Here is a 23,713-nt window from a genome sequence, read left to right on the forward strand (position 1 = left end):
TTTACACCCCAACCTCCAGAGTCTGCACCTACATGCTTGGAGATTGAACGGGGCAACCTGAGTTCCTTCTCTCTCCCGCCTGATGTAGTGGATGTTATCTTAGCGGCCAGGCGACACTCCACTAAATCTATCTACGCTAATAGGTGGTCTAAATTTGTTATGTGGTGTGGAGAGAGACAGATTGATCCCTTACATGCTCATCTGTCACATGTTTTGTCTTTTGCACTGTCTCTAGCGCAGAAAGGTTGTGCAGTAGCTACCATTAAGGGTTATTTGTCGGCCTTGTCAGCCTTCATTTGTCTTCCAGACCAACCATCGTTATTTAAATCCCCTATTGTTCTCAGATTCTTGAAAGGTCTTCTGAATCAATATCCTCCAAAACCATTCGTTATGCCTCAATGGGATTTGTCCTTGGTCCTGACTTTCCTTATGGGGTCCCCTTTTGAGCCTATGCATTCTTGCCCCTTAAGGTATTTGGTTATTAAAACAGTATTCCTGGTAGCTATAACATCTGCAAGGAGAGTGAGCGAGTTGCAGGCCTTATCGGTTAAACCCCCTTATATAACGTTTTATGGGGATAAGGTGGTGTTGAGGACCAAGGCTGCTTTCCTTCCGAAGGTTGTTTCACCCTTCCATTTGGCTCAGACAATCACTTTGTCCACGTTTTATCCTCCGCCTCATCCTTCAAAGGAGGAAGAAAGACTACATCGCCTGGACCCAAAAAGGGCGTTGAGCTTCTATATCGACAGAATGAAGGATATCAGGCTGGAGGATCAGCTGTTTGTCGGATACGTGGGCAAGAGGAGAGGAAAGGCAGTCCACAAGAGAACACTCTCCAGGTGGGTTGTTCTTTGCATTAAAATCTGTTACTCTTTGGCAAAGAAGGATCCGCCTGAGGGCATTAGAGCTCACTCCACCAGAGCTAAGTCGGCCTCTTCGGCCTTGGCCAGGGGTGTTCCTGTGGTTGACATCTGCAAGGCCGCAACTTGGTCGTCCCTTCACACTTTTGTGAAACATTACTGTTTGGACTCTGAGGTCAGAAGGGACGGTCATTTTGCACGGTCAGTGCTGCAGGATTTCTTGGTTTGACCATTTAGGCACCCACCGCCGGGCGTGGTACTGCTTTGGGACTCTATTCATGAGGTGAGGAATCCACAGGTAGTTGTATCCATCAGAAGAACGAGTTACTTACCTTCGGTAACGACTTTTCTGGTGGATACATTAGCTACCTGTGGATTCCTCACGGTCCCACCCGCCTCCCCGTTGCCTTTTTGGTCTCTCCAAGCAATCCTTGAGTGTGCTCCTTTTGGTCTTCAAAGTTGCAATACATTTTGCATGTATGATATTTGTATATATGTGTATATGTATATATAAATCTATATATATATTGGGTATATACATGATTCGTATGTATAAATATATTTATTTGTTTAAAAAAAAAAAAAAAAAAAAAAAAAAAAAAAAAAAAAAAAAAGGTTATATTAAATCTACAGCTATTTTATTGCAATGTTGTGTGATTTACAATATTAAGAGATGTTGCTTTGCTCTTTCATTGCATTGGGTTATTATTATTATTCTCATGCACGTAAAAAATGTTGGTACTGTCATCGGCACGTCGGCGAGGACTTCTTATTGCCTGTATGACGTCAGACGGCGTCGCGTGGGCTAGAGTGACGTCCTCGTCGACGTGCAGAGACTAGTAAGAAGATTTCCGTCAAATGCTGGCGCCATGGGAGTATTCATGAGGTGAGGAATCCACAGGTAGCTAATGTATCCACCAGAAAAGTCGTTACCGAAGGTAAGTAACTCGTTCTTTTGGTCTTCAAAGTTGCAATACATTTTGCATGTATGATATTTGTATATATGTGTATATGTATATATAAATCTATATATATATTGGGTATATACATGATTCGTATGTATAAATATATTTATTTGTTTAAAAAAAAAAAAAAAAAAAGGTTATATTAAATCTACAGCTATTTTATTGCAATGTTGTGTGATTTACAATATTAAGAGATGTTGCTTTGCTCTTTCATTGCATTGGGTTATTATTATTATTCTCATGCACGTAAAAAATGTTGGTACTGTCATCGGCACGTCGGCGAGGACTTCTTATTGCCTGTATGACGTCAGACGGCGTCGCGTGGGCTAGAGTGACGTCCTCGTCGACGTGCAGAGACTAGTAAGAAGATTTCCGTCAAATGCTGGCGCCATGGGAGTATTCATCAGGTGAGGAATCCACAGGTAGCTAATGTATCCACCAGAAAAGTCGTTACCGAAGGTAAGTAACTCGTTCATCTGGTCTGTTTATGGTGTCTTGAGCGCAATTATGATTTAAAGTTATGCTCAGACTGCGGGCCATGGCACCAAAAGTTTTGGCTAGAGCTGTCCCTAAAAGTGCTTGCAGCCCAGCAGTTGTCCCTAGCAAGGACCTCAGGACACTTAGGGAAGAGGCACAAGAAGAAGAAAAAGTCAAAATGGACTTCGACTTTACATCAATTGTTGGCCAACGTGATGAGTGAGGAACATCGGCGTTCCAGGCACGGTTCTGCAGAGCCATTGCCAGGTCTGAGTCCACGCCTCCCCCCATGTCCGGGTGCTGGAACAATCCCCGCTTAATTTAAAGGATTTTATAAGGCCATGCACCTTTTTTTTTTTAGGGTGCCGACCCATACAGATTGCCTTTGGGCCCCACAGGGCTGGAGAGGGCCCCATCAGGTTCCACATTGACGGCTCCAGCCTCAGCTCCAATGGGGTCCATTGGATACAATCTCGGATCTGGATTGGCACCGGTCATGCCAACATTACCGTCCCTGGTGCTGATCCTGTCTCCGACAGGCGGCACCAGTTCCATTCTCATGCCCAATGACTCTGAGTTGGAACAGCTTCAGTCAATGCCAGCAGGGTCTATTGGTCCTAGATTGTTGCCTGAGCGTTTATTGGAGCAGCTAGGCATAGGGGAAAAGTGGGAGGGGTCACTGGAACCTTTTGAACACCAGTTGTACACCCCTAGTGAGACATTTAACTGGTATGAGGAGCTAGGAGATGCCAGTGGACTGGACACTTCTCTAGCTACTGGCTTGGCTTGCTCTCACTACCCACCATGGCTACAAATGAGAGAGCATCTTATGAAGTGGTGGTGGTGGAGAGGGCAGTAGAGGTCCTTGACCTCGAACGTCCCATGGTGGCAGTCAAGACTAACCTCTTGGCCAAAGTGCTTCAGCCTGGGGCTTCCTTATCCAAACCCCTGTTGCCCTTTAATAAAGCACTGACCAATATCCTTCTGGGAACTTGGTCCAAACCCAATACAAGGGCTCCTGTGAACAGGACAATTGCCCACCACCATCTCCCTGCTCAGGTGATTCTAGTATCCTCACCCAACACCTCACCCTGAGAGCTTGGTAGTTCAAGCCTCAACTTGCGTTCCCTGCCACTCCCCCGGACAGTGAATCCAAGAGGCTGGATAGCTTAGGCAAGAAAATGATTTTTTTCACCAGCCTAGCATTGCATTAGGTGAACATGGCATGCCTGTTGGCTGTTATTCCCAGACCTTGTGGGATAAGGTTGCGCACATGCTGCCACAGGTCCTGGAGGAGGCCTGGGCCATCCTTTCCCAAGCAGTGAAGAACAGGAGAGATGTAGCAAAGTTCACTATTAGGTATGGTTTGGAAATGACTGAATCACTGGGCAAAGCTGTTTCGCCGAAGGTGGCTTTACGGCACCACACCTGGCTGAGAACATCTTGCTTTTTGGGGCAATGTCCAGGCAACCTCATGGATGTGTCCTTTGAGATTCTAGATATTGTCTCTACCAGATAGTGTTAACGAAGGTAAATAACTTGTCCATATATTTATATGTATGTATGTATATATATATATATATATATATATATATATATATATATACACACACACCCACACATATATATATTACCCACTGGCAGTCGCCAGTAGGTAGTTTTAGTTAGGACCTAGTTTCCATAGGAAAAGTATATTTTGTTTTGCCGATAACTTTGGATCTGTTCAATGACTCTTCATTCAATTTTCAAAACGGATACAACAGTTGGTTTAGTTGCTTACTTGCGTTTTAGGGTGATCTGTCAAGTGGGGGCTAAGAAAAAGGGGGGGTCCCAAATCTCATTGTCCTCACTCATTTTCCCATAGGGTCTTTAGACATGCCTTCAGCCTGAACTGCTGGACAGAATGACCCCACATTTGGCAGGAAGCTAGATCTTATCACGCAGATTGTACTTTTCATTATTCAGTGTTAATCTGTTTAGTAGTTTTGGAGTTATTAAAGGTTAAAAACACATAGATATCTAGGGACTTGGAGGATCCGCAGATCCCAGAGATCTCATGCTGAGATCTGATTGGCTGCCAACACTTCAACCAGGAAGTGTTGGTGGCCACTTTGGAACTTGACTTCAGCCAAGTCCCCAAAAAAATAGCAAAAAAAGGGGACAGGATATGAACACTCTAACCCCCATAGCATTGGTCCTGAGGTTCCACTGGGACCTTACCAGGGCAAAAAAATATATTTAAAATGTTTTTGGCAAAATCCACTGAGGATCCATGGAACCACTGAAAATTAAAATAAATAAATAATAATTGTACTGCAAATGTTGCTGTAATATTATCAATGATGTTATAAAACATGTCATTAGTGCTGTAATATCTGGGGTAATTAGCAGTGCATGGCGAGGGCGTGAGTTATAGTTGCCTTAGGGGACAGGTTATAGTTACTTGAAATAACTCTAACTATAGCAGGTGAATTTCTATGGTTTTGTGCATTTAAAATGTGAGCCTACCTGTAACGTACCTGTAACCTTTGGTTTTTTAAGTGAATTTCTATGTTTTTTTCATCATATTTTTCCTAACTATAACGTCTCTGTAAATTTAGTTTTTTTTCAGTGTGTGTATTACAGAGTGTAGTATCCATTCTATATATAGTTATAGTTAGAATTTCCATACATAGGAAGTCTTTGCATTTTTGCTTCCTAACGACTTCCCCTGTTTGGTGAATATCCACGAAACATTCCAGGCCTATAACTTTTTTCTACAGTGGCTGATGTTGGAAAGTTTTCTGGTGAATCATTGAGGGAGTGAAAAGATAAAAGTGGGGGTTCCAAACCAGATTTTTCCACCAAAGCATTTTCCATAATCATTTGAATTCGACTTAGAGCAAAAAAGGCTGAACAGATGTTAATGACATTTGGCATAAATATAGATTATATTGTGCGGATGATCCTTTTTATCATGTGAAGTGCATACATTTAGAGGTTCTTAAGTTGTAAGGCACAAATACTTAGTGCAATATGTGCCCGTGGCACATGGTGGTGACAAAAAACAAAGGCAGCCATCTTGTTTCCAACACACTTTTGCTGTGTTGTGTATTTCATTCTGAAACACACGTTTTTAAACATGGTGTATGGTATAGGAAGAAATCAACCACTGTACCTCAGTAATGATGGGGAAACTACTTTTAAAGATTTAAACATTAAAAAATATCTTACAGAATACAGTGTACTACCGCAAAAGAATCTTGGAAGTACTGCTTTACATTATTATTATTATTTGTTTAATAAAAAATTAAAATTTATAAAGAAGCCTTTGATAGTTTTCAAAATGGAAGATAATTAAAAGTGTTGAATAACACAATTTTAAGGTTTGAAAGGAAACCATGGTTTCCATAGCACATAAAATGCACTCCATTTGGATGATACAGTGCTGCTTTGGAATTTCTGATGGATACAACTACCTGTGGATTCCTCACCTGATGAATACTCCCATGGCGCCAGCATTTGACGGAAATCTTCTTACTAGTCTCTGCACGTCGACGAGGACGTCACTCTAGCCCACGCGACGCCGTCTGACGTCATACAGGCAATAAGAAGTCCTCGCCGACGTGCCGATGACAGTTCCCTTTTTTCCGTGCATTCGAAACGGTTATCTTCGAGGGAGTTACTGTTACCTTCGTGGTTACAGTGTATTGTCTGCTGCGTAGTCTTCTCTGCGGTAACAATGTCTCAGAGGAAGTCGGGTTTCAAGCCCTGTCGAGAGTGTGGGGGCAAGATGTCAGTTACAGATCCTCACTCCGACTGTCTATGGTGTTTGAGCTCCGACCACGACGTCTCGACTTGCGATTCATGTCAACACATGAATCCGAAGGCCCTCAAAGAGCGCGAGGCCAAGTTATTCATGGCAAAGTCAAAGAAGAAGGAGAAACATCATAAGAAGTCTTCTTCGCCAAGGTCTCACCGGCGTCATCGAGACTCCCGGCGCCGTAGAGACTCACGACGTCACTCCAGCAAGGAGTCTCATTCGAGGTCACCTTCGGCTCGGCGTCGGAGGACTTGGGAGGTCAGCCCCACGGTCACGCCGCATCCATCGACGCCGTTGCCCTCTCCGGCGTCACCGACTTCACCTGGTCAGGCGTCAGTGATTGAGGTGGTGCAGCCTCTTGTGTTTTCTCCGGCGTCGCAGACGTCGAGGCCGGCGTCGGGGTCGCCCTCGATCCAGGCACCCCAGTATCCGGCTTTTCCCACTCCTGGAGCCGATAGTACCGCGTTTCTTAATGCGATGTATACCATCTTTCAGCAGATGGCTCCAGGAGCTGCTCCGGCTGGTCCTTCGGGGCCCTTGGCCTTTTCGTTGGGTGATCCTGCGCCTCTTCGGCCGGCACCCTTTATGCCCTTTCTCCCTTTTGGGAATGTGGGCTCGGCGCCGGTGCCGGCGTCGGTTGCCCCTCCGTCGAAGTCAGGATTTTGCCCTGTGACTCCGGTTGGTCCATCGGCTCCAAGACCTCGTCCTCCGGCTCCTGCCTCGGCGCCGAAGCTGCCTGTGGCGCCGGACGCGGCGTCAGATGCTTCTGGAGATCGGCGCCGTTCTTCGACGTCGGCGGAGGCCATGTCGACTCCGCGTATCGAGGAGAGACTTCATTCGAGGAGGCGTGCTCTCCGTCTTTTAGAAGAGCAAGAGTACCAGCGAGTCCTAGAGGAGGGAGAGATTGAGGACTCTGGAGACGGACTGCATGGTCTGGATACAGCCAGTGGGCTGGACACTTCCCCTGAGTGGGACCTTTCATCTCCAGGGGAATATACGGAGGAGGCTGCTTCCTTTCATGCTGTGGTGAGGAAGGCAGCGAGCTTTTTGGACCTGCCTTTGCCGGTGGCAGAGGCAAAGCAGAATTTGCTGACAGAGGTATTGCATCCGGCCTCTGCTGCAGCTGAGCCTCTCTTGCCATTTAATGAGGCTTTGCTGGATCCGGTGTTGGAGGTGTGGAAGAAGCCGGTGTCTTCCTCGGCCGTTCATAGGGCTGTGGCCAGGAGGTATCGAGCTGCACCATCTGACCCTGGCTTTCTCTCTAGACACCCTACGCCGGAGAGCTTGGTGGTGCAAGCCTCCTGTTCCTCAAAGTCAGCGCCTGGTTCCTTCCCGACGGTGCCTGGAGACAGAGACTCCAAGAAACTGGATGCGCAGTCCAAGAAAATATTTTCGTCATGCAGTTTGGCGTTGAAGGCCACCAACGCCACGTGCATTCTGGGGAGGTACATCCATGCGCTGATGGATGATATTTCGTCTTCATTCACGGAGCTTCCCCAGGGTCTTTTGGATGTGGTCTCGGACGCCCAGGCTGCCGCGACCCAGATTATCCAGTCTGGGCTGGACACGACCGACTCGGTGGCCAGGGCGATGGGCACGGCTGTGGTGGCAAGAAGACAGGCCTGGCTCCGAAACTCAGGGTTCTCTGCGGATGTGCAGTCGACCCTGCTGGACCTCCCGTTTGATGGGGACAGACTGTTTGGAGCCAAGGCAGATTCAGCCTTGGAACGATTTAAGGAGAGCAGAGCCACAGCCAAATCGTTAGGACTGCAAGCTCCTTCTTCCTCTGCCTCTTCTAGAATTTTCAGGAGGTTTCGGGGATTTGGGCGTGGCTCTTATTCCTCTTCCTTTCGGGGGAGGTTCCAGCAACCCGCCTCTTCCCTCCCCTATAGGTCATTTAGAGGGAGGGGGAGGGGTGGGGTCCGTACCAGAGGAGCCTCTCAACAGCACTCTGCCTCTTCCTCGTCCTCTGGAGGGGTGCAGCAGGGGAAGCAGCCTTAGGCTTCCACCGTTTCCCACTCACTCCTCTCCTGTAGGGGGAAGATTACAGCGTTTTCTCCACAAGTGGAAGTCTATCACAACGGACACTTGGGTTCTCGGCATTGTGGGAAAAGGCTACGCCCTTCCCTTTCGGGAGTTCCCGCCCCTCATCCCGCCCCGCCCATCTTATTGTTCAGAAGAACACCTCCTGTTGCTAGAACAGGAGGTTCAAGTCCTCCTTTCAAAGGGCGCGGTAGAGTTGGTCCCAGAGCAGGAAAAGGGTCGAGGTTGTTACTCAAGATACTTCCTGATTCCCAAAAAGGATGGTCAGTTGAGACCAATCCTGGATCTGAGGATCTTGAATTGGTTCCTCAAACAGGAAAAGTTCAAGATGCTGACCCTAGCACAGGTGCTTTTGGCGTTGAACAAGGAAGATTGGATGGTGTCTGTCGACTTGCAGGATGCTTACTTTCATATCCCGATACTCAAGTCGCACAGGAAGTATCTCCGGTTTGTGGTAGGGTCGCAGCACTATCAGTTTGCGGTCCTCCCGTTTGGTCTTACTTCAGCACCTCGAGTCTTCACAAAGGTGATGTCAGTGGTTGCGGCGGAGCTCAGAAGGAAGGGGATAGCAGTATTCCCTTACTTGGACGACTGGTTGATCAAAGCCAAGTCCCCGGAGCTTGTGTCGCATCATCTGCAGTCAACAACCCAGTTGTTGTTCGACCTGGGCTTTTCGGTGAACGTGCCCAAATCTCACCTGGAGCCCTCTCAGCGCCTCCTGTTCATAGGGGCAGTACTGGATACAACATTGAGTCGAGCCTTTCCTCCGCCTCAGCGGATTCAAGATATTCAGGAATTGGTTCCAATGTTTCGAAATGGAGCGGTAGTTCCAGTCCTCAAGGTCCTTCGTCTGCTCGGTCTGTTCGCCTCCTGCATTCTGTTGGTCACGCATGCTCGCTGGCACATGAGGGCTCTTCAGTGGTGTCTCCGAAGGCAGTGGTCTCAACACAAGGGAGATTTAGAAGGTACTGTCAAGATCTCCAGAGATGCTGCTGTGGAATTGAAGTGGTGGATTGCGGGCAACAATCTTTCACAGGGGAAGCCGTTCGCGCAGTCGCCACCAGTGGCCACGGTAATAACGGATGCCTCCACCCTAGGATGGGGAGCTCATCTGGGGGATCTGGAGATCAAAGGGCTTTGGTCTCCAGAGGAACAGGTGTTTCATATCAATCTGTTGGAGTTACGGGCTGTACGTTTGGCTCTCAAGGCCTTCCTCCCATCCCTTCGTGGTCAGTCGGTACAGGTCCTGACGGACAATACTACCACGATGTGGTACATAAACAAACAGGGAGGAGTAGGGTCGTACCTTCTCTGCAGAGAAGCTCTTCGGCTATGGTCCTGGGCAAAGGACCATCAGATTTGCTTGGTGGCAAATCATCTGGCCGGGGTCTTGAATGTACGTGCGGACAGTCTCAGTCGCCAATTCTCGGCAGACCACGAGTGGCGTCTCCATCCAGATCAAGTCTGTTTAATCTTCCAGATGTGGGGGTTTCCTCGGATAGATCTGTTTGCCACTCGGGAGAACGCGCATTGCCCGTTATTCTGCAGCCTCCAGTATCCGATGCAGGGAGCGTTGGGGGACGCGTTTCAGATAACCTGGTGCGACCAGTTGCTTTACGCGTTTCCCCCCATACCCTTGATTCCTCGAGTGTTGAGGAAAATTCGCCAAGACCGGGCCCAAGTCATCTTAATAGCTCCGGATTGGCCAAGGAGGGTATGGTACTCCGACCTTCTCCAACTCTCACTGTGCCCTCCGCTCCGTCTCCCTCTCAGGGCAGACCTCCTCTCGCAGTCGCAGGGGCAGGTTTTACACCCCAACCTCCAGAGTCTGCACCTACATGCTTGGAGATTGAACGGGGCAACCTGAGTTCCTTCTCTCTCCCGCCTGATGTAGTGGATGTTATCTTAGCGGCCAGGCGACACTCCACTAAATCTATCTACGCTAATAGGTGGTCTAAATTTGTTATGTGGTGTGGAGAGAGACAGATTGATCCCTTACATGCTCATCTGTCACATGTTTTGTCTTTTGCACTGTCTCTAGCGCAGAAAGGTTGTGCAGTAGCTACCATTAAGGGTTATTTGTCGGCCTTGTCAGCCTTCATTTGTCTTCCAGACCAACCATCGTTATTTAAATCCCCTATTGTTCTCAGATTCTTGAAAGGTCTTCTGAATCAATATCCTCCAAAACCATTCGTTATGCCTCAATGGGATTTGTCCTTGGTCCTGACTTTCCTTATGGGGTCCCCTTTTGAGCCTATGCATTCTTGCCCCTTAAGGTATTTGGTTATTAAAACAGTATTCCTGGTAGCTATAACATCTGCAAGGAGAGTGAGTGAGTTGCAGGCCTTATCGGTTAAACCCCCTTATATAACGTTTTATGGGGATAAGGTGGTGTTGAGGACCAAGGCTGCTTTCCTTCCGAAGGTTGTTTCACCCTTCCATTTGGCTCAGACAATCACTTTGTCCACGTTTTATCCTCCGCCTCATCCTTCAAAGGAGGAAGAAAGACTACATCGCCTGGACCCAAAAAGGGCGTTGAGCTTCTATATCGACAGAATGAAGGATATCAGGCTGGAGGATCAGCTGTTTGTCGGATACGTGGGCAAGAGGAGAGGAAAGGCAGTCCACAAGAGAACACTCTCCAGGTGGGTTGTTCTTTGCATTAAAATCTGTTACTCTTTGGCAAAGAAGGATCCGCCTGAGGGCATTAGAGCTCACTCCACCAGAGCTAAGTCGGCCTCTTCGGCCTTGGCCAGGGGTGTTCCTGTGGTTGACATCTGCAAGGCCGCAACTTGGTCGTCCCTTCACACTTTTGTGAAACATTACTGTTTGGACTCTGAGGTCAGAAGGGACGGTCATTTTGCACGGTCAGTGCTGCAGGATTTCTTGGTTTGACCATTTAGGCACCCACCGCCGGGCGTGGTACTGCTTTGGGACTCTATTCATCAGGTGAGGAATCCACAGGTAGTTGTATCCATCAGAAGAACGAGTTACTTACCTTCGGTAACGACTTTTCTGGTGGATACATTAGCTACCTGTGGATTCCTCACGGTCCCACCCGCCTCCCCGTTGCCTTTTTGGTCTCTCCAAGCAATCCTTGAGTGTGCTCCTTTTGGTCTTCAAAGTTGCAATACATTTTGCATGTATGATATTTGTATATATGTGTATATGTATATATAAATCTATATATATATTGGGTATATACATGATTCGTATGTATAAATATATTTATTTGTTTAAAAAAAAAAAAAAAAAAAGGTTATATTAAATCTACAGCTATTTTATTGCAATGTTGTGTGATTTACAATATTAAGAGATGTTGCTTTGCTCTTTCATTGCATTGGGTTATTATTATTATTCTCATGCACGTAAAAAATGTTGGTACTGTCATCGGCACGTCGGCGAGGACTTCTTATTGCCTGTATGACGTCAGACGGCGTCGCGTGGGCTAGAGTGACGTCCTCGTCGACGTGCAGAGACTAGTAAGAAGATTTCCGTCAAATGCTGGCGCCATGGGAGTATTCATCAGGTGAGGAATCCACAGGTAGCTAATGTATCCACCAGAAAAGTCGTTACCGAAGGTAAGTAACTCGTTCATTTGATATATAATGATATACATTCTGTGGTCTCTAAGGAATGCTGGGACGGCATTGTTAACATGCCTTTGACATTTTTCCAACTCTGCAGTATTTAAAGCATAGCGCTTCAACTCCTGTCTCTAACAACTGTTAGAGAAGAAAAAATAGGTATTTGGAAACATAGACATTAATTTGGAAAATGTCTCTTTCATCTCAATTTCTAGTCAAACTCCAGTTAGGAGGCATATATCATTCCCACCACAGTGTATAATGAGAAAGTGCACATGGTCATGTGTGCTAACAGAGGAAAGTAGAGGGACTAACTGGTTCCATCACTTACCTCTTTCCCCAATCCATGTAGTGTCTACTAATTTCAATCCCAAATTAGCTTCAAAGTCTGCTTTCTTGGCATGCTGTCTGACCCAAAAAATAAAACTGTGCCCAACAAGCCAAACAAGAGCCAGTTTGCTCTTCCTCTCACAAACATGAATGCTCAGCCACAGGAACAAATATATATAGGGATAGATGGTTACCCAATAGGAACGCACTTAACGCTGACAAAGTTTGAAAGGAGTTGAACTTTTGACTTACACTCATTTTAGGCTACCAATGTAGGACAATACTACCAAACTCACCAGTGATGTCAGAAATTATCATACACTGCAGATATAAAGTTTCAGAAGTAGTAGATAGGAAACCGAAGCACCCACTTATGCTCATATGATAATGCAAGCCAATAAACAAGTACATCAGAGATACAATACGCAAATAACACATTATGTGATTGGTTGTTAACAGGAAGTGTGCTACAAACACAGCCTAATACTACTACACACATATTTGTGGCCACATGACAATAAAAACAAATGAGTCACATCTCATTGGTTTAACCCCTTCGCTGCCAGGCCTTTTCCCCCTCCTGTGCCAGGCCTTTTTTTGCCTATTTGGGGCAGTTCGCGCTTAGGCCCTCATAACCTTTTGTCCACATAAGCTAACCAAGCCAAATTTGCGTCCTTTTTTTCCAGCATCCTAGAGATTCTAGAGGTACCCAGACTTTGTGGGTTGCCCTGAAGGAGGCCAAGAAATTTGCCAAAATACAGTGAAAATTTCGTTTTTTTCAAAAAAATTGGAAAAAGTGGCTGCAAAAGAAGGCTTGTGGTTTTTCCCCTGAAAATGGCATCAACAAAGGGTTTGCGGTGCTAAACTCAGCAGCTTCCCAGCTTTCAGGAACAGGCAGACTTGAATAAGAAAACCCAATTTTTCAACACAATATTTGCATTTTACTGGGACATACCCCATTTTTGCAATTTTTTGTGCTTTCAGCCTCCTTCCAGTCACTGACCGAAATGGGCATGAAACCAATGCTGGATCCCAGAAACCTAAACATTTCTGAAAAGTAGACAAAATTCTGAATTCAGCAAGGGGTCATTTGTGTAGATCCTACAAGGGTTTCCTACAGAAAATAACAACTGAAAAAGAAACATATTGAAATTGAGGTGAAAAAAACACACATTTTTCTCTATGTTTTACTCTGTAACTTTTCCCTGCAATGTCGAAAGCAATATACCGTTACGTCTGCTGGACTCCTCTGGTTGCGGGGATATATAGGGCTTGTAGGTTCATCAAGAACCCGAGGAACCCAGAGCCAATAAATGAGCTGCACCCTGCAGTGCGTTTTCATTCTATACCGGGTATACAGCAATTCATTTGCTGAAATATAAAGAGTAAAAAATTGCTATCAAGAAAACCTTTGTATTTCCAAAAAGGGCACAAGATAAGGTGTTGAGGAGCAGTGGTTATTTGCACATCTCTGAATTCCGGGGTGACCATACTAGCATGTGAATTACAGGGCATTTCTCAAATAGATGTCTTTTTTACACACTCTCCTATATTTGGAAGGAAAAAATGTAGAGAAAGACAAGGGGCAATAACACTTGTTTTGCTAATCTATGTTCCCCCAAGTCTCCCGATAAAAATCATACCTCACTTGTGTGGGTAGGCCTAGCGCCCACGACAGGAAACGCCCCAAAACGCAACGTGGACACATCCCATTTTTTTGAAAGAAAACAGAGGTGTTTTTTGCAAAGTGCCTACCTGTAGATTTTGGCCTCTAGCTCAGCCGGCACCTAGGGAAACCTACCAAACCTGTGCATATCTGAAAACTAGAGACCTAGGGGAATCCAAGATGGGGTGACTTGTGGGGCTCCGACCAGGTTCTGTTACCCAGAATCCTTTGCAAACCTCAAAATTTGGCTAAAAAAACACATGTTCCTCACATTTCTGTGGCAGAAAGTTCTGGAATCTGAGAGGAGCCACAAATTTCCTTCCACCCAGCGTTCCCCCCAAGTCTCCCGATAAAAATTATACCTCACTTGTGTGGGTAGGCCTAGCGCCCGCGACAGGAAACACCCCAAAGCGCAACGTGGACACATCCAATTGTTTGAAAGAAAACAGAGGTGTTTTTTGCGAAGTGCCTACCTGTAGATTTTGGCCTCTAGCTCAGCCGGCACCTAGGGAAACCTACCAAACCTGTACATTTCTGAAAACTAGAGACCTAGGGGAATCCAAGATGGGGTGACTTGTGGGGCTCGGACCAGGTTCTGTTACCCAGAATCCTTTGCAAACCTCAAAATTTGGCTAAAAAAACACATGTTCCTCACATTTCTGTGGCAGAAAGTTCTGGAATCTGAGAGGAGCCACAAATTTCCTTCCACCCAGCGTTCCCCCAAGTCTCCCGATAAAAATGATACCTCACTTGTGTGGGTAGGCCTAGCGCCCGCGACAGGAAACGCCCCAAAGCGAAACGTGGACACATCCAATTTTTTTAAAGAAAACAGAGGTGTTTTTTGTGAAGTGCCTACCTGTAGATTTTGGCCTCTAGCTCAGCCGGCACCTAGGGAAACCTACCAAACCTGTGCATTTCTGTAAACTAGAGACCTAGGGGAATCCAAGATGGGGTGACTTGTGGGGCTCGGACCAGGTTCTGTTACCCAGAATCCTTTGCAAACCTCAAAATTTGGCTAAAAAAACACATGTTCCTCACATTTCTGTGGCAGAAAGTTCTGGAATCTGAGAGGAGCCACAAAATTTCTTCCACCCAGCGTTCCCCCAAGTCTCCCGATAAAAATGATACCTCACTTGTGTGGGTAGGCCTAGCGCCCGCGACAGGAAACGCCCCAAAGCGCAACGTGGACACATCCAAATTTTTGAAAGAAAACAGAGGTGTTTTTTGCAAAGTGCCTACCTGTAGAGTTTGGCCTCTAGCTCACCCGGCACCTAGGGAAACCTACCAAACCTGTGCATTTCTGAAAACTAGAGACCTAGGGGAATCCAAGATGGGGTGACTTGTGGGGCTCGGACCAGGTTCTGTTACCCAGAATCCTTTGCAAACCTAAAAATTTGGCTAAACAAACGCATGTTCCTCACATTTCTGTGGCAGAAAGTTCTGGAATCTGAGAGGAGCCACAAATTTCCTTCCACCCAGCGTTCCCCCAAGTCTCCCGATAAAAATGATACCTCACTTGTGTGGGTAGGCCTAGCGCCCGCGAAAGGAAACGCCCCAAAGCGCAACATGGACACATCCAAATTTTTGAAAGAAAACAGAGGTGTTTTTTGCAAAGTGCCTACCTGTAGATTTTGGCCTCTAGCTCAGCCGGCACCTAGGGAAACCTACCAAACCTGTGCATTTCTGAAAACTAGAGACCTAGGGGAATCCAAGATGGGGTGACTTGTGGGGCTCGGACCAGGTTCTGTTACCCAGAATCCTTTGCAAACCTCAAAATTTGGCTAAAAAAACACATGTTCCTCACATTTCTGTGGCAGAAGGTTCTGGAATCTGAGAGCAGCCACAAATTTTCTTTCCACCCAGCGTTCCCCCCAAGTATCCCGATAAAAATTATACCTCACTTGTGTGGGTAGGCCTAGCGCCCGCGACAGGAAACACCCCAAAGCGCAACGTGGACACATCCAATTTTTTGAAAGAAAACAGAGGTGTTTTTTGCGAAGTGCCTACCTGTAGATTTTGGCCTCTAGCTCAGCCGGCACCTAGGGAAACCTACCAAACCTGTGCATTTCTGAAAACTAGAGACCTAGAGGAATCCAAGATGGGGTGACTTGTGGGGCTCGGACCAGGTTCTGTTACCCAGAATCCTTTGCAAACCTCAAAATTTGGCTAAAAAAACACATGTTCCTCACATTTCTGTGGCAGAAAGTTCTGGAATCTGAGAGGAGCCACAAATTTCCTTCCACCCAGCGTTCCCCCAATTCTCCCGATAAAAATTATACCTCACTTGTGTGGGTAGGCCTAGCGCCCGCGACAGGAAACGCCCCAAAGCGCAACTTGGACACATCCAAATTTTTGAAAGAAAACAGAGGTGTTTTTTGCAAAGTGCCTACCTGTAGAGTTTGGCCTCTAGCTCAGCCGGCACCTAGGGAAACCTACCAAACCTGTGCATTTCTGAAAACTAGAGACCTAGGGGAATCCAAGATGGGGTGACTTGTGGGGCTCGGACCAGGTTCTGTTACCCAGAATCCTTTGCAAACCTAAAAATTTGGCTAAACAAACGCATGTTCCTCACATTTCTGTGGCAGAAAGTTCTGAAATCAGAGAGGAGCCACAAATTTCCTTCCACCCAGCGTTCCCCCAAGTCTCCCGATAAAAATGATACCTCACTTGTGTGGGTAGGCCTAGCGCCCGCGACAGGAAACGCCCCAAAGCGCAACGTGGACACATCCAAATTTTTGAAAGAAAACAGAGGTGTTTTTTGCAAAGTGCCTACCTGTAGATTTTGGCCTCTAGCTCAGCCGGCACCTAGGGAAACCTACCAAACCTGTGCATTTCTGAAAACTAGAGACCTAGGGGAATCCAAGATGGGGTGACTTGTGGGGCTCGGACCAGGTTCTGTTACCCAGAATCCTTTGCAAACCTCAAAATTTGGCTAAAAAAACACATGTTCCTCACATTTCTGTGGCAGAAGGTTCTGGAATCTGAGAGCAGCCACAAATTTCCTTCCACCCAGCGTTCCCCCCAAGTCTCCCGATAAAAATTATACCTCTCTTGTGTGGGTAGGCCTAGCGCCCGCGACAGGAAACACCCCAAAGCGCAACGTGGACACATCCAATTTTTTGAAAGAAAACAGAGGTGTTTTTTGCGAAGTGCCTACCTGTAGATTTTGGCCTCTAGCTCAGCCGGCACCTAGGGAAACCTACCAAACCTGTGCATTTCTGAAAACTAGAGACCTAGGGGAATCCAAGATGGGGTGACTTGTGGGGCTCAGACCAGGTTCTGTTACCCAGAATCCTTTGCAAACCTCAAAATTTGGCTAAAAAAACACATGTTCCTCACATTTCTGTGGCAGAAAGTTCTGGAATCTGAGAGGAGCCACAAATTTCCTTCCACCCAGCGTTCCCCCCAAGTCTCCCGATAACAATGATACCTCACTTGTGTGGGTAGGCCTAGCGCCCGCGACAGGAAACACCCCAAAGCGCAACGTGGACACATCCAATTTTTTGAAAGAAAACAGAGGTGTTTTTTGTGAAGTGCCTACCTGTAGATTTTGGCCTCTAGCTCAGCCGGCACCTAGGGAAACCTACCAAACCTGTGCATTTCTGAAAACTAGAGACCTAGGGGAATCCAAGATGGGGTGACTTGTGGGGCTCGGACCAGGTTCTGTTACCCAGAATCCTTTGCAAACCTAAAAATTTGGCTAAACAAACGCATGTTCCTCACATTTCTGTGGCAGAAAGTTCTGGAATCTGAGAGGAGCCACAAATTTCCTTCCACCCAGCGTTCCCCCAAGTCTCCCGATAAAAATGATACCTCACTTGTGTGGGTAGGCCTAGCGCCCGCGAAAGGAAACGCCCCAAAGCGCAACATGGACACATCCAAATTTTTGAAAGAAAACAGAGGTGTTTTTTGCAAAGTGCCTACCTGTAGATTTTGGCCTCTAGCTCAGCCGGCACCTAGGGAAACCTACCAAACCTGTGCATTTCTGAAAACTAGAGACCTAGGGGAATCCAAGATGGGGTGACTTGTGGGGCTCGGACCAGGTTCTGTTACCCAGAATCCTTTGCAAACCTCAAAATTTGGCTAAAAAAACACATGTTCCTCACATTTCTGTGGCAGAAGGTTCTGGAATCTGAGAGCAGCCACAAATTTTCTTTCCACCCAGCGTTCCCCCCAAGTATCCCGATAAAAATTATACCTCACTTGTGTGGGTAGGCCTAGCGCCCGCGACAGGAAACACCCCAAAGCGCAACGTGGACACATCCAATTTTTTGAAAGAAAACAGAGGTGTTTTTTGCGAAGTGCCTACCTGTAGATTTTGGCCTCTAGCTCAGCCGGCACCTAGGGAAACCTACCAAACCTGTGCATTTCTGAAAACTAGAGACCTAGAGGAATCCAAGATGGGGTGACTTGTGGGGCTCGGACCAGGTTCTGTTACCCAGAATCCTTTGCAAACCTCAAAATTTGGCTAAAAAAACACATGTTCCTCACATTTCTGTGGCAGAAAGTTCTGGAATCTGAGAGGAGCCACAAATTTCCTTCCACCCAGCGTTCCCCCAATTCTCCCGATAAAAATTATACCTCACTTGTGTGGGTAGGCCTAGCGCCCGCGACAGGAAACGCCCCAAAGCGCAACTTGGACACATCCAAATTTTTGAAAGAAAACAGAGGTGTTTTTTGCAAAGTGCCTACCTGTAGAGTTTGGCCTCTAGCTCAGCCGGCACCTAGGGAAACCTACCAAACCTGTGCATTTCTGAAAACTAGAGACCTAGGGGAATCCAAGATGGGGTGACTTGTGGGGCTCGGACCAGGTTCTGTTACCCAGAATCCTTTGCAAACCTAAAAATTTGGCTAAACAAACGCATGTTCCTCACATTTCTGTGGCAGAAAGTTCTGAAATCTGAGAGGAGCCACAAATTTCCTTCCACCCAGCGTTCCCCCAAGTCTCCCGATAAAAATGATACCTCACTTGTGTGGGTAGGCCTAGCGCCCGCGACAGGAAACGCCCCAAAGCGCAACGTGGACACATCCAAATTTTTGAAAGAAAACAGAGGTGTTTTTTGCAAAGTGCCTACCTGTAGATTTTGGCCTCTAGCTCAGCCGGCACCTAGGGAAACCTACCAAACCTGTGCATTTCTGAAAACTAGAGACCTAGGGGAATCCAAGATGGGGTGACTTGTGGGGCTCGGACCAGGTTCTGTTACCCAGAATCCTTTGCAAACCTCAAAATTTGGCTAAAAAAACACATGTTCCTCACATTTCTGTGGCAGAAGGTTCTGGAATCTGAGAGCAGCCACAAATTTCCTTCCACCCAGCGTTCCCCCCAAGTCTCCCGATAAAAATTATACCTCTCTTGTGTGGGTAGGCCTAGCGCCCGCGACAGGAAACACCCCAAAGCGCAACGTGGACACATCCAATTTTTTGAAAGAAAACAGAGGTGTTTTTTGCGAAGTGCCTACCTGTAGATTTTGGCCTCTAGCTCAGCCGGCACCTAGGGAAACCTACCAAACCTGTGCATTTCTGAAAACTAGAGACCTAGGGGAATCCAAGATGGGGTGACTTGTGGGGCTCAGACCAGGTTCTGTTACCCAGAATCCTTTGCAAACCTCAAAATTTGGCTAAAAAAACACATGTTCCTCACATTTCTGTGGCAGAAAGTTCTGGAATCTGAGAGGAGCCACAAATTTCCTTCCACCCAGCGTTCCCCCCAAGTCTCCCGATAACAATGATACCTCACTTGTGTGGGTAGGCCTAGCGCCCGCGACAGGAAACACCCCAAAGCGCAACGTGGACACATCCAATTTTTTGAAAGAAAACAGAGGTGTTTTTTGCGAAGTGCCTACCTGTAGATTTTGGCCTCTAGCTCAGCCGGCACCTAGGGAAACCTACCAAACCTGTGCATTTCTGAAAACTAGAGACCTAGGGGAATCCAAGATGGGGTGACTTGTGGGGCTCGGACCAGGTTCTGTTACCCAGAATCCTTTGCAAACCTCAAAATTTGGCTAAAAAAACACATGTTCCTCACATTTCTGTGGCAGAAAGTTCTGGAATCTGAGAGGAGTCACAAATTTCCTTCCACCCAGCGTTCCCCCAATTCTCCCGATAAAAATTATACCTCACTTGTGTGGGTAGGCCTAGCGCCCGCGACAGGAAACGCCCCAAAGCGCAACGTGGACACATCCAATTTTTTTAAAGAAAACAGAGATGTTTTTTGCAAAGTGCCTACCTGTAGATTTTGGCCTCTAGCTCAGCCGGCACCTAGGGAAACCTACCAAACCTGTGCATTTCTGAAACCTAGAGACCTAGGGGAATCCAAGATGGGGTGACTTGTGGGGCTCGGACCAGGTTCTGTTAACCAGAATCCTTTGCAAACCTCAAAATTTGGCTAAAAAAACACATGTTCCTCACATTTCTGTGGCAGAAAGTTCTGGAATCTGAGAGGAGCCACAAATTTCCTTCCACCCAGCATTCCCCCAAGTCTCCCGATAAAAATGATACCTCACTTGTGTGGGTAGGCCTAGCGCCCGCGACAGGAAACGCCCCAAAGCGCAACTTGGACACATCCAAATTTTTGAAAGAAAACAGAGGTGTTTTTTGCAAAGTGCCTACCTGTAGAGTTTGGCCTCTAGCTCAGCCGGCACCTAGGGAAACCTACCAAACCTGTGCATTTCTGAAAACTAGAGACCTAGGGGAATCCAAGATGGGGTGACTTGTGGGGCTCGGACCAGGTTCTGTTACCCAGAATCCTTTGCAAACCTAAAAATTTGGCTAAACAAACGCATGTTCCTCACATTTCTGTGGCAGAAAGTTCTGAAATCTGAGAGGAGCCACAAATTTCCTTCCACCCAGCGTTCCCCCAAGTCTCCCGATAAAAATGATACCTCACTTGTGTGGGTAGGCCTAGCGCCCGCGACAGGAAACGCCCCAAAGCGCAACGTGGACACATCCAAATTTTTGAAAGAAAACAGAGGTGTTTTTTGCAAAGTGCCTACCTGTAGATTTTGGCCTCTAGCTCAGCCGGCACCTAGGGAAACCTACCAAACCTGTGCATTTCTGAAAACTAGAGACCTAGGGGAATCCAAGATGGGGTGACTTGTGGGGCTCGGACCAGGTTCTGTTACCCAGAATCCTTTGCAAACCTCAAAATTTGGCTAAAAAAACACATGTTCCTCACATTTCTGTGGCAGAAGGTTCTGGAATCTGAGAGCAGCCACAAATTTCCTTCCACCCAGCGTTCCCCCCAAGTCTCCCGATAAAAATTATACCTCTCTTGTGTGGGTAGGCCTAGCGCCCGCGACAGGAAACACCCCAAAGCGCAACGTGGACACATCCAATTTTTTGAAAGAAAACAGAGGTGTTTTTTGCGAAGTGCCTACCTGTAGATTTTGGCCTCTAGCTCAGCCGGCACCTAGGGAAACCTACCAAACCTGTGCATTTCTGAAAACTAGAGACCTAGGGGAATCCAAGATGGGGTGACTTGTGGGGCTCAGACCAGGTTCTGTTACCCAGAATCCTTTGCAAACCTCAAAATTTGGCTAAAAAAACACATGTTCCTCACATTTCTGTGGCAGAAAGTTCTGGAATCTGAGAGGAGCCACAAATTTCCTTCCACCCAGCGTTCCCCCCAAGTCTCCCGATAACAATGATACCTCACTTGTGTGGGTAGGCCTAGCGCCCGCGACAGGAAACACCCCAAAGCGCAACGTGGACACATCCAATTTTTTGAAAAAAAACAGAGGTGTTTTTTGCGAAGTGCCTACCTGTAGATTTTGGCCTCTAGCTCAGCCGGCACCTAGGGAAACCTACCAAACCTGTGCATTTCTGAAAACTAGAGACCTATGGGAATCCAAGATGGGGTGACTTGTGGGGCTCGGACCAGGTTCTGTTACCCAGAATCCTTTGCAAACCTCAAAATTTGGCTAAAAAAACACATGTTCCTCACATTTCTGTGGCAGAAAGTTCTGGAATCTGAGAGGAGTCACAAATTTCCTTCCACCCAGCGTTCCCCCAATTCTCCCGATAAAAATTATACCTCACTTGTGTGGGTAGGCCTAGCGCCCGCGACAGGAAACGCCCCAAAGCGCAACGTGGACACATCCAATTTTTTTAAAGAAAACAGAGCTGTTTTTTGCAAAGTGCCTACCTGTAGATTTTGGCCTCTAGCTCAGCCGGCACCTAGGGAAACCTACCAAACCTGTGCATTTCTGAAAACTAGAGACCTAGGGGAATCCAAGATGGGGTGACTTGTGGGGCTCGGACCAGGTTCTGTTAACCAGAATCCTTTGCAAACCTCAAAATGTGGCTAAAAAAACACATGTTCCTCACATTTCTGTGGCAGAAAGTTCTGGAATCTGAGAGGAGCCACAAATTTCCTTCCACCCAGCATTCCCCCAAGTCTCCCGATAAAAATGATACCTCACTTGTGTGGGTCGGCCTAGCGCCCGCGACAGGAAATGCCCCAAAGCGCAACGTGGACACATCCAATTTTTTGAAAGAAAACAGAGCTGTTTTTTGCAAAGTGCCTGCCTGTAGATTTTGGCCTCTAAGTCAGCCGGCACCTAGGGAAACCTACCAAACGTGTGCATTTCTGAAAACTAGAGACCTAGGGGAATCCAAGATGGGGTGACTTGTGGGGCTCGGACCAGGTTCTGTTACCCAGACTCCTTTGCAAACCTCCAAATTTGGCTAAAAAAACACATGTTCCTCACATTTCTGTGGCAGAAAGTTCTGGAATCTGAGAGGAGTCACAAATTTCCTTCCACCCAGCGTTCCCCCAAGTCTCCCAATAAAAATGATACCTCACTTGTGTGGGTAGGCCTAGCGCCCGCGACAGGAAACGCCCCAAAGCGTAACGTGGACACATCCAATTTTTTTAAATAAAACTGAGGTGATTTTTGCGAAGTGCCTACCTGTAGATTTTGGCCTCTAGCTCAGCCGGCACCTAGGGAAACCTACCAAACCTGTGCATTTCTGAAAACTAGAGACCTAGGGGAATCCAAGATGGGGTGACTTGTGGGGTTCGGACCAGGTTCTGTTACCCAGAATCCTTTGCAAACCTCAAAATATGGCTAAAAAAACACATGTTCCTCACATTTCTGTGGCAGAAAGTTCTGGAATCTGAGAGGAGCCACAAATTTCCTTCCACCCAGCGTTCCCCCAAGTCTCCCGATAAAAATGATACCTCACTTGTGTGGGTAGGCCTAGCGCCCGCGACAGGAAATGCCCCAAAGCGCAACATGGACACATCCAATTTTTTGAAAGAAAACAGAGGTGTTTTTTGCGAAGTGCCTACCTGTAGATTTTGGCCTCTAGCTCAGCCGGCATCTAGGGAAACCTAGCAAACCAGCGTATTTTTGAAAACTAGAAACCCAGGGGAATCCAATATGGGGTGACTTGCGGGGCTCTGACCAGGTTATGTTACCCAGAATCCTTTGCAAACATTAAAATTTGGCCAAAAAAACACTTTTTCCTCTCATTTCGGTGACAGAAAGTTCTGGAATCTGAGAGGAGCCACAAATTTCCTTCCACCCAGCGTTCCCCTAAGTCTCTCGATAAAAATGGTACCTCACTTCTGTGGGTAGGCTTAGCGCCCACAAAAGGAAATGGCCCAAAACACAATGTGGACACAACATATTTTTTCACAGAAAATAGAGGTGTTTTTTGCAAGGTGCCTACCTGTGGAGTTTGGCCTGTAGCTCAGCCGGCCCAGGGGGGGGGGGGGCAGAAATGCCCTAAAATAAATTTGACCCCCCCACACCCCCGAACCCCCCCTGCCCGGGAGCGACCCTTGCCTACGGGGTCGCTCCCCCTGCGTGACATTGGCGCCAAAAAACAAATCCCAGGTGCCTAGTGGTTTCTGCCCCCTTGGGGGCAGATTGACCTAAAATCGGCCAATCTGCCCCCAGGGGGGCAGAAATGGTCTAAATACAATTTGCCCCCCAGGGGAGCGACCCTTGCCTGATGGGTCGCTCCCCATCTCTAAA

Source organism: Pleurodeles waltl, chromosome 4_2 (genome assembly GCF_031143425.1).
Source record: "Pleurodeles waltl isolate 20211129_DDA chromosome 4_2, aPleWal1.hap1.20221129, whole genome shotgun sequence".
Lineage (NCBI taxonomy): Eukaryota > Metazoa > Chordata > Amphibia > Caudata > Salamandridae > Pleurodeles > Pleurodeles waltl.